Source organism: Neophocaena asiaeorientalis, unplaced genomic scaffold, assembly GCF_003031525.2.
Source record: "Neophocaena asiaeorientalis asiaeorientalis breed wild unplaced genomic scaffold, Neophocaena_asiaeorientalis_V1.1 scaffold99, whole genome shotgun sequence".
NCBI lineage: Eukaryota > Metazoa > Chordata > Mammalia > Artiodactyla > Phocoenidae > Neophocaena > Neophocaena asiaeorientalis.
The window spans coordinates 450,433-462,442 of NW_020173022.1; the positions used below are offsets into that span (position 1 = coordinate 450,433).

General features: G+C 45.7%; 1 protein-coding gene and 1 pseudogene across 1 annotated transcript in view; both read right to left on the reverse strand.

The window, feature by feature from the left end:
• Positions 1 to 12,010, reverse strand: part of CD247 (CD247 molecule) — a 78,333-nt gene that overhangs the window by 56,446 nt on the left and 9,877 nt on the right. The gene's annotated exons all lie outside the window — the stretch shown is intronic.
• On the reverse strand, positions 1,570 to 1,908 carry LOC112398064 (V-type proton ATPase subunit e 1 pseudogene; annotated as a pseudogene).

The window sequence follows — 12,010 nt, forward strand, 5'->3', positions numbered from 1 at the left end:
GCAGACATCTGGGGTTATCACAACTTGGAGGTGCCATGGGCATCTAGTGGGTGGAGGGCAGGGATGCTGCTAAATGTGCTACAATGCACAGGACTGCCTCCCACAGCAAAGAATTATCCAGCCCTATATGCCATAGTGCAGAGGTTGAAAAGCCCTGCTCTGTCAAATACCTCAATCAAAAGGTATTTGACACACCTGGAGGCCAAATACCAAAAACAGTAGCTATTTTGTTCCAGCAAAATTGTCACTAGGGTTAAACTGTACAAGAATTAGTGGTGACCAAGGTATCCACACCCTGTTAGGCTCGTCATTTTGCATTGTATATTTTTTCCAGTTTGCCTTCTTCAAGAGTGGCCCATGGAATTTACTTAGCCCTTCTTTGGGTTAAAATCAGGAATGGAAATTTTGACCTCTAAGAGGAAAATAAATAGAAAATGAAAGTGTGTGTAATAATGGAAGCTCGTATGCAAATTTTAGTTGAGTGTATTCTTTTCTATAAGGTTGCTCACCCCGCTGCATGTCACTGCTCCAGGCCACAGATATACCTACAACCTGTCCACACGTTAACTTTCTGGGAGAAGAACTTGGATTTGGACCCAGAAGAATGAAATTCAATTTCCAGCTCTACCAATATAACTAATCTTGAGCAAATCACTTATCTTTTTTAAGCTTTAGCTTAAAGAGAGCCCCCACCAATAAAAGGGGGCTAACCTATACATTTCAAAGGGATATGAATTTTTCATTGAAGTAATTTACATTAAAGCACTTGGCAAAACTATAAAGTGTGATCGAAGCACTCACAAGATGACGATCACACACACAGAGGGCTTCTCCTCCATGGGGCATGTGGGTTTTCTTTATGAGATTTTTCCACGTTATCACTGCCTATGTAAGTTTCTCCTGGGTGATATTCTATTTCTCATGCTGCACTGGAGAAATACTCATTATATCATGAAAGGGAAACTGAATTCAACTTATTTTACTCATGTCCCAAAGGAGATACTGCTTCTGAGAAGACAATACATCCTTTACAATGAGAAGGCTTAGGATCAGGCAGACAACGTTTATGATGTAGCTTTCCATTTTCCCGATGATGAGATCTTGACATCACCCAACGCTTTCTTTTCTTTTCTCCATAGAAAGCAGAAAAATAATTTATTCCAAAAGAGGGCAGAAATAAGAAATTCAACATGAAAATATACTTTGGTATAGTTCTGGTGGGACAGATTTTCCCTCTGAACATGTTCTCCTACTGACTGCCCCACTGGAGTCTTATTGTCATGTAACAGTTTTTAAACACGTCGCCGATTCTCATATTGTAAGCAGGCAGGAGCCATCTTCAGATCCACAGTTCGCAAGGAGAGAATAATGTTATTTCTCAGAAGAACAGCACTTTCTATCTCGGAAGATTACATAAACACTTTATAGAGGCAGCACAGTTTAGATTCAAAAGGCACATCACTCATCAAAGTGTAAAACAGGTGAGAGGAAAAAGTACTGCTTTGTAGAATAAATATTCAAATGTTGTGTGAACGTTTAAGGCAGCTGACGGCCAAAGTGGGTGACTCAAGGAAGGTGGTCTGGGTATGGAGGTGATTTTGCATCTAGAGGGGTTTTCTTTGTGATCTCAATGACTGAGCACTGGAGAGCAGGTCTTCTTCCTCAAGGCCAGTGATGCTTGATGTACCAGATGGTTTCGTTTTTCAACTGTGGTCCAAAGAGAGGGTTGATTTGGGCCAGAGTTGCCATCAGCCAAAAGAGACAGCAGCAAACTGAACAGGTCATCAACATGGTGATGATAACTCCCCGGTTGGGGCCCTTAGGGATGAACCAGGGCACCAGGAAGCCAACGAAGCCCCAGAACACACTCATCACGATGAGAGGCACGGTGCGGCCGGTATATGCCATGGTTGCTGCGAGAGGTGCCAGCCCCTGCCCCGCCGCCTCACTTTGGTCCCACCGGAAGTCCCAATGCTTTCTTGTCCTACAATAATTCTTACCACTTTGAGCCAGACTCTTACTGCTCTATAATTCTCATCTGTTTTTGTCTTTCCTTAACAGGATGCTGGATTTTTACTTTCAAAATCAACACAATTTCAAGGGTTAAAGAAGGCTGAAAATAGAATATGACATCCTTTTATTATAACCTGAATTTAAGATTAGAGAGGTGGCCTGTACACGGACGTGTGTTATTATTTAACTTTTATCTGATGATCATCTCGAAGCACGGGTAGCAATTCTAACACACATGATTTCTCATAACTGCCCCCGACCCCTTGCCTGTAAAGGCTTGTTATACAGAGCAGAATTATCATGAGGACGATTAAGCTGTGTGTCGTGATGTGCTGTGAGTTCCTGAGAACAGAAACTCCCATGACTAAACGCTCCATGAACAGAGCGAATCAGAGAATAATAACAAGTGCATTTACCACTCAGGCCAGCCGAATCACATTGGGGTTTCCATTTCTCTTTAGTGAGAGAGCTATCGACCTTGAAGATACTCCCCCGGCAAATGTAGGTCATTTTTTGTTTTAAGCTCACACCTGTGCTATCTGCTCACTGGAGCCAACCACCCACTCCAGCTGGGCAGCTGCCTAAGGAGGGCACCTCAGGTGTCTCCCTGGTACTATGGGCTGGGATCAGGCGAGATGGGCAGACACTTACTGACAGGGCCTCCTTTCAGACGCAGAGCTGGAAAACCAGGCATACGAAGTAGTCGAGGTAGATTTGGACCCAAGCATCTGACTTCTGATCCCATTGTTCTTAACCAGGGGTGGCAAAATATGGCCTACGACCCAAATCTGGGTAGCTGCCTGCTCGTAAACAAAGTTTTTTGGAACATCGCCATGCTTTCTTTTTTTTTTTTTCCAGCCCCTGCTGGATCAATTGCATCCAACCCCATTACCACAAATCAGTGGGTGGGCCCTGAGCAACTGCAAATGGTGCTGGCAGGAGGTACAGGCTGCAGGTGGCTTGGTGGCTGTCCCTGTGCCCCAGGGAGAGAGCCTGAGGCAGGTCTGTCTTAAAGCCTATGGGGAAACATGTGGTCAGGAGCGCCCTAATCGCCCAGAGAGAGATTCAGACCTGGTCTCAGCATCCCACACCATAGCCCCCTCCTCTGATGGCACCTCTTCCTGCAGTCATATTCATGGTGGAGCTCAGCACAGTGAGGACCCTGGGAATGGCAGGCATCGAACCTAGGCGGCACCACTCACTAACGACAGTCCTGAGACTAGTCTCTTAGAGCTTTTGGTTTTCTCACCCATAAAATGGAGCACTGCTGCCGAGTACCTCATGGGGTTGTCATAAGACTGAATGGGCTGTGTGGTGGGACCCTATGTGGAAACACCGGGTGCAGGCAGGCACGCGATAAACATCGTTAGAGATGGAAGTTGAAGGTAAATGGAAAGTTGGCAACAAGGGAAAGAATCTGAAATAAATGAAGACTGTTCTGCTTCAGGATGTGGTCCCTTTCTCCTAAATCAGCTGAGCAAGAAGGACTCCTTGCTGACGATGTGAACCTCACTGAGTGGTCGTCTCTCACAAAGGAGGGGGCCATTTTCCAGCAGTAGAATAAAAGCTGTGCTGCTTCTAGTCAACACTCTCCTCTCACAACCGCCCACACCCACAGCCCAGAGATCCCTGAGGTGCTGGTTGCTAGCAAGAAGAGAAAAGGAATCCTAGAAATTACTTTCTTTGCCATGAATATCCTTTTTTTTTTTTTTTTTTTTGCGGTACACGGGCCTCTCACTGTTGTGGCCTCTCCCCTTGCGGAGCACAGGCTCCGGACGCGCAGGCTCAGTGGCCATGGCTCACGGGCCCAGCCGCTCCATGGCACGTGGGATCTTCCCGGACCGGGGCACGAACCCATGTCCCCTGCATCGGCAGGCGGACTATCAACCACTGCACCACCAGGGAAGCCCTGAATATCCTTTTAATACATTTTCTTGTCCCTTTCCTACCTCCTAATTCTCTCTCTCTCTCTCTCTCTCTCTCTCTCTCTCACACACACACACACACACACACACACACACACACACACACAACACACACAATCTTCTTGCAACAGCAGAGAAAATCAAGGTCATCCCTAGTCCTGGTCTACATACCTGTGTTTGTAAACAAGCATGTCTCGCTAGAGTCAAAATTTATTCTTAACTAAAACACATTCACAAGGCCTTTCCTTGCAGTCAGGGCCCTCATCCAGTTTCTCAAATGCTCATGGACTGCAGAAAGCTACAGAGAAATGGCCAATTCCTTGTGACTCTTGCCAAGAAGAACATGTTTGAAGCATTTCTTGACTCAGAACTGAACTGGAACCACCCTGCCTCACAGCTGGGGCCCCCGGCAGCTGTAACCTGGAAACACAAATTCATCTGTTCTTCCTTCACCAGCCAAGGAGACCACACAGAAGGCAGGAGGTGCCAGCCACAGCTGCTACCCTAGCCCTTCCTCCTGTCAGGGTCCCTCTGCCATCCAGACAACTGCTATGTGGAGTCGAGATGGAGCTTGGGAAAGGAGAGTCTGGAGCAGGTAGAAGAACTGTCTCAAAATCCAGAACAAGCCCTGCCTCTTGAATTACCATTCAGATTCATTTCGAGATTGCAGAATGTGCTGGCAATGTTTTTCTAAAGGGCAACCCCGGTGCTCCTGAGATGGGAAGCACCCTCCTCTCTGACATGTTTATTCCATCTTCCGGAGGGAGGGAGGGGACCAAGTTGGCTCAGCAACCCCACAGTCTGCATCTACACCAGTCACTTCAGCAGGAGCTTGACAGTCAACCAGGCTGGAAACGAACACCTATGCCTTGAGCTAAAAGTGTCTTTCCCTTACAGATACCTAATGGCAAAGACCTCGGTGCATTTAACATGTCTCTTTCCCTTCCTCATTGAGCCACATCATGGAGAATGACAATCAGTGTTCAAAACAAATAAATCGAGCCATCATAGAAACAACTCTTCCAGATAGTCTTAGGAGAGGTTGAGAAGTATCTTCTTATATTTAGGTAAGAAATTAAAATGATGACTCAAATCTTAATTACAGCAAGGGACTTGTTGCATGGTGCTTGGGGAGTTTCACAATCTCTCTGTACCCCTGAGGTACCGTTTTCAAAAGGGTGTCTTAGTTTGGGTTCTTCCAGAAGCAGACTCTGAGACAAAGATTGGAATACAGGTACTTTATTTGGGAGATGTTCCAAGGAAGCATTGGTAGGTGTTATGGACTGAACTGTGCCCTGCAAAAGACTGTTCAAGTCCTAAACCCCTCCCCCTACCCAGTACCTGTGAATGTGATCTTATTTGGAAATAACATGTTGGCAGATGCTCAAGTTAAGATGAGGTCACTGGAGTGGGCTCTAATCCTATAGGACTGTGTCCTTATAAAAAGGGGATGTTTGGACACAAAGACAGACTGGGTCATGTGGAGATGGAGACAGAGATCAGGGTGATGCACCTACAAGCCAAGGAGTGCCAAAAACTGCCAGGAAATAGCGAGAAGCTAGGGGAGAGGCATGGAACAGAGTCTCTCTCAGAAGGAACCAACCCCACTAACACACTGATTTTGGACTTCTACCCTCCAGAACTGTGAGAGAATCAATATCTGCTTTTTAAGCCAACCAGTTTGTGGTACTTAGTTACAGCAGCCCTAGGAAATGGATATTGCAAATACGTGCGGGAGTCTGGCAGGAACAGGAAGGAACTCAATAAAGGAAGCCTTATTGGCTAGTTACCCCTGTTAACAACAGGCCTTCATCATGCTGGCAAATTCAAGGACACAACATGGAACAGGGAGTGCAGAGTTACCACACGTGATGGCAAAGCCTTTTGGGTCAGAATTCAGTCACTGGCTGAGGGCTGCTCCAGCAGGACATTAATTCTCCTGCACTGGCAGCCTGTAGGTGCACAGGGTGGAGCAGACTCCAGGGCCAGAGCTAGGCCTCGGGCCAAGAGGTGCAGATGGCAACAGCTGGAAGGCAGGCCAGGTGCTGAGGGGGAGGCCAATGCGGTATGAACAGGCACCACCCACTACAAAGGACGTGCTAAACTTTCCTCTGCTGTTGGGAGTTTCTGCTGTAGAATTTAATACATAGGTTATGTAAGAAGAGTAAAGTATCATTGGCCCCTCTTTTCATTGGAACAATCCTGCCAATCAGTGCCCCAAAATGTCCCCCCGATCATTTGCCTGTCCTGATTGCCATGGAGGCGTGAGTAGGGCACGAGAGCTGCTCAAAAGGGACGGAGCTTCTAAGCCCTTACCTGGGCATTTGCACTCATGCTGCTGTCATGCCTTTGATATATACTTCCCTTTCCTGGGGTGTCTTCCTCTCCTCTGCTTTGCATTAAGTCCTACCCACTCAAATCCTTTGACCCCAAAGTGCATCCCTTTACTCCTCCAGCCTAGCTTTCTGATAGCCCTCACATTTTGAACCACTCAATATAGTCCTCCATTGAGCTTTTCTCAATCTGTATTCTGTAGGCCATTTAATAGGGGTTCCCTGAAAAAATAAATGCCAAATGGGGTCAAATCAATTAGCACAGCACTGCCTGCTGTATCTGCCTCTCTTCCTCCTGGGGATGTATGTGTAAGGCACATCTGCAGAGAGAAGGTTCTGACAAGTCCTGCAGTGAAACAACAACAAACAAAACCTTCCTTAAGTTCGCTCAGACTAGCGTTTCCAATACTCCTGTCCCCTCTTTCTGTGGTACAGCATTCCTATCTTGCAGAACACAGTTTGGGAAACAATCCCTTTGTTATAAACTTCAGTGAACAAGGCCTTTAGGAGTCAGCTCCTTTAGATGAGGAAGCTTGGTTCATGTGAGCAGCTGGTCCCAGAGAGGCAAGTCAGTACTGGGCCTGGAGTGGGGGTGGGCTACGTGTCTCAGTCCCAAGGGCCATGAGTGGAAGGTGTCCTCAGGCTCTCATCCCAGAACCATCCTGAGGGTGGGGAATGAGTTTCCAGGGATGCGCAGGGACTACTAAGAACCCTAGCTGGTGTTTCCTGATTTCCTGAGGTAGGACATCCTGTTCCTAACACCAGATCTGCCCTTTTCCAACTTTTTGTGGCAAACAAACCTCGACTCCTCCCTCTAAGTTTATGACAAATGTAGGCTCTTATCCCGTACCCAGAGGCAATGTGGTTCACAGTGGGGGCCAGGTTGACTGGGGCCAAAGTCCAGCTCTGCTAGCTTTGCACCCCTGGGCCTCAGCTCTCCACCTGCATAATGAGGACACCAATAAAAGTCCCACAGGATTAGCTGACCTAATGCATGTAAACAACACAGAAAACAAGCTCCTCTCAACAAGTGTTAACTGTTACTGCAGCTCATATCACTTTACCAGACTATTCGGATACATCTATCAGCCCTCGAAACTGTGAGGTCTCCAAGCACAGCAACTGGGATTTATCACGGTGCAGCACCGACGTGTAATAGTACTTCCTCAGAAAATACATTTAGGATGAATTAAGGCACGGCTATGCTCTGCATTTTATTTCTACCTCTGATAATATTTCTGACAAGGAAATGTATCGTTAAAACATACCCTCTTGGGCTTCCCTGGTGGCACAGTGGTTGAGAGTCCGCCTCCCAATGCAGGGGACACGGGTTCGTGACCAGGTCCGGGAGGATCCCGCATGCTGCGGAGCGGCCAGGCCCGTGAGCCATGGCCGCTGAGTCTGCGCGTCCAGAGCATGTGCTCCGTAACAGGAGAGGCCCACGTACCGCAAAAAAAAAACAACAAAAAAAAACCATACCCTCTTCACTCATAGAAAGATTACCTGATTTTTCTCTCACTGGTTTTAGTCTTCTTTCTCCAGCTAGATTAACCTAACAGATGCCCTGTCATGAATAGAGGTGAGTTTGGCTGCCCGGGCATTGGATCAGTGGGTCACTGTCCTTGTGGTCACCATGGCCCCGGGGCAGTCACAGCAGAGATGTTTAAGATGCCATTGATTTATCTGCACAAAGAGATAATTTTTCTTTTTTCTTTTGCGGTACACAGGCCTCTCACTGTTGTGGCCTCTCCCGTTGCGGAGCACAGGCTCCAGACGCGCAGGCTCAGCGGCCACGGCTCACGGGCCCAGCCGCTCCGCGGCACGTGGGATCCTCCCAGACCGGGGCACGAACATGTGTGCCCTGCATCGGCAGGTGGACTCTCAACCACTCTGCCACCACAGAAGCCCCAAAGAGATAATTTATCTGTCTCTCTTAATCATGAATGGGGTGCCAGGCAGAGAGGTAAGACACCCAGGTAGAGCTGCATCACAGAAAGTTCTTAAAAAGAAATTCTTCCAAATCCAAGGAGTCAATCCTGCTCACCCCAGGGAGGTGGTCCATTGGTGAACAACTGTCAGGAAAATCTGGGCACATCCCTCCTTAAGAAAATTAAACGTGTCTGTCTATGCTATGATAATCCAATAAGTGAAAATTCACACTCATGAAAATAGCTAAATTAGAAAATGAACGCTTGCATTACTAAATGATTCAATAACACTCTCCTAAGTATATTTTAAGTGTTGTTATAATATTCTCTTCCACAAAACTTTCCAAGGGCCTCATCTAGCAGGGGAAGGTCCCCTTGTATGTGGCTGATATTTTCTTTTTTAAAAAGCAGTTTTGTTGAGGCATAATTTACATACATAAGGCATTTTCTGAACCTATATGTACTAATAATATACGGAATTTGGGTCACTTGTTCATTCATTAAACTTTTATTTTATACCAATAAAAAGCACTCTGGCTCTGTGTGTGTGTGTGTGTGTGTGTGTGTGTGTGTGTGTGTTTAGCTTTCTTTTTGCCTGTCTACTGTCTGCCTTGCTCCTGACAGGATTCTGGGAGGAGTGCTGACTTTATTTTCTCCCAGAGGCTGCAGGAGAGTAGGTCCTGTGAACCAAGGCCCTCAAGACAGCCTGCTGTCTTGTAGGTGGGCAGGTCAGGGCCTGTGGCATTAACGGGCAAAAAACTTAAAAACAATGGGAACTTGATCAAATGAGGCTCCCCTGCAGCATCAACCGTCCCTATCCGGGGTTTCCTCACGGTAGGGATGACCCAGTGCTTTTTTGCACCTCCTGAAATAGTTGAAGGCTGTCCCCCTGCTCATGGAAGTGGCCAGTCTGCCACCGTCAGGGCCTCATGGCTAGGATGAACTAACATGGTCCAGCCAGCCGCAGCCCTCTTGCAGTTGCCATTCCAATGTGAGGTCTCGTTCCACACACCTGAGACCCAAGTGCCCAGCTCAGGAAACACCATTCCTTTACAACAGGGCAGCCTGGCGGCCCAGAGGAACGATAGCTGGAGCGAGAATCAAAAGTCCTGGGTTCAAGAGCTGACTCTGCTACATGACATTTGGCTGATTTATTGATCTCTTGGACCACCATTTCTTCCCTGGTAAAATCCAGAAGTAAAACTTGAAGGTATCTATCCTTTCCAGCTCATATATTCCGTGATTCTTTCACACCAGGGCAAGGTCACAGAACATCTTTGGGTCACAGAAAATCTTTCCCAAGAGGCTCCGTCTACTGTTCTTATCACTGAAAGTACAACTCACTGACAGCATCCCCCATGCCCACCTCTGCTAATCACAGTATTACCACAGGCCCCTTCTGATTACGAAGTAGTTACACTACATGAGAGGTGCATTCCTGATGATTCTGCAAAATTCAAGTTAATTTCTCACAGGAATAAATACAAAATCAGAGGCACATTATTGTAAAGAGTGCATATAAATTGAGACCTTATTAAGTTTTTGTATTGTATTAGTTTGAATTTACGTAATTCAAAACCCCATTACATGTGATTTGTATATTCCCTTAGAAAGGATTTTTTAAAAACCTTCAGGGAAAAGGAATGAAGGTGATGGGAGAGAAAGATAATGTCATAGGGTCAAACTTGGAGAAAGACCATGGCTTTGAAGGAACTCTACGCGGAAAGCATCCAGGACGATAGAGAGGACTCCCTAGAGAGGACCCAGCGGCACAATACCTGCTTCCTTGGGTGATCATTCTGCACTGAATCTGAGATGATTAGCCAGTTTTGAGGTTAGATTTCTTTCTTTTTTAAGTTGAAATTACTCCAGGCTTGAATGCTGCTGCAAAATATTCTACTCCAAATTTTTAAATCCCGTAGCAGCCAAATCCTCTGTTTATCCCTTGGCACAGAGGAGCCATTTTGTGCTCTTCAAAATGGCTGACAGGAATTTTCTGAGGAAGCTATGGTCTGAAACCAACGAGCAATTAGATCAGCTTTGAGTCTGAGGCTTTCTGTTTACAGCCATAGCTAGAAACACACAGATGTGTTTTTTCCAAACTAAAGAAATCAAGAAATTGTCATGAATATAAAAAGCTGCTCTCCAAACCTTCCCTTTCACATCCTCCCCACTGGCCATTTTGGATTGCAAGAGTTTGTGATTATAACTTTATTCACAATCCGTTTTTGGTTTCCAAGTACCTCCCTCTCCAAGATGAAATTATAAAGCTTTGAAAATTAGAGGCACCCTTCCCCTCACCCCAGAGAGCTATTCCTGACGAGATACTCTGTTGAAATGGAAGGAATTGCTTTATAGCGGCCTCCCTTGTGGAATTATGGATGGGAACATTTAACAATACAGCATTTGCAATGGGCAGGTGAGAGCTGGCCAAGTTTTTAAAGGGGATTTCACAGGCCAGGTCAGCAGGGAGATGGATGGGTGAGCTGCGGTGGATACAATTATTTGACTTTCTGAGCTGTTCTTTTGAAGCCTCTACACTTAATAGAAAGAAAAATAATAAGCCTCTTTGCCAACCTTTTGTAGCTCAATCTTTATTGTTCCCACCGAAATCCAAAGAAAACAGACAAGATTCATTTTGTCCAGAAAGCATTTGTGTATTTTATATAGGTCTGGGTTTTGAAGCATTGATAGTGAAGTGGGAGAAAAGACAAAGATTTCTCTCTAATCTGAAGAAATCAAAGGGGGGAATTTCTGAAGCTCTCTAGCCTAGTTCAAAATAGTCTTGGTTGGTATCTCCTGATATACGCCTCCTTTGCTACTAAACTCAGCATGGAAATTAGCACAGGCTCACAAAACGATGAAAATTAGACCAGACCATAAAGAAGCAAGCCTGTAGGGAAATTAAGACTTTTTCATAAAACCTGAGAACATGACCTACAGAACTAGGGAAGCTTTCTTTTACCTGTGGGCTTTCAATCACTCAACATCCATCTCCAAGACACTGGCCTCATCAGTGCACTGGTTGGGCCAACCATCTGCAGAGTTGTTTGTTTTCCTTGGGGCACAAGAGAAGTGCTTGGTAAATATTTACTCATTGATAAGTGGTTTACCAGATGACTTGTTTTATTTTTGTCTAAGTTAAAAATTCCTTAATTTTTATTCCTGGTACCACTATCACAATTTATAAGACAATATACCTGATGTAAGGAAATGAAAAAGACAAATCTACAAGACATGAAAGACCTTAGGAATGTACATCTAATTGACACTACATTGCAGTAATCAATAGCTACACTTTTTGCAAATTGTGGCTATGACAGTCCTGAACGAGAAGTTTTCCTGTTTAAGCTGCAATAACTTTTCTGACTACGGATGCTTGTTCCTTCTGTAGCACATTTTTACAGTTCCTCTAATGCACTTGGGACGACTGCCTCACAGCAACCTGCAGCTTTCCTGACGACTCCTCACCCTGTCCTGCTAAGAACTTCAACCCTTTTCTGCTGAGTTTTTAGAACCTTCTGATTCCATGTCCACCCCTCCACTACCAGATCCATAACCACCAACACAGGGACTGCTCAAGCTTCTTCCACCAAAACTGCCCCCCTTCATGGGCCCATAATTTGATTACTGTTGTTTACTATAATTTCCAAAATCATTATAGTATCCTCCACTACCATAGTTACCACAACCAAAATGTCCTCCTTCATTATAATCATGATATCCTCTGCCACCGTTAGCACTTCTACCACCTTGGTTTGCATATCCTGGTCCACCACCACGTTAGCCTCCTCTAAGGCTATAACCAGGA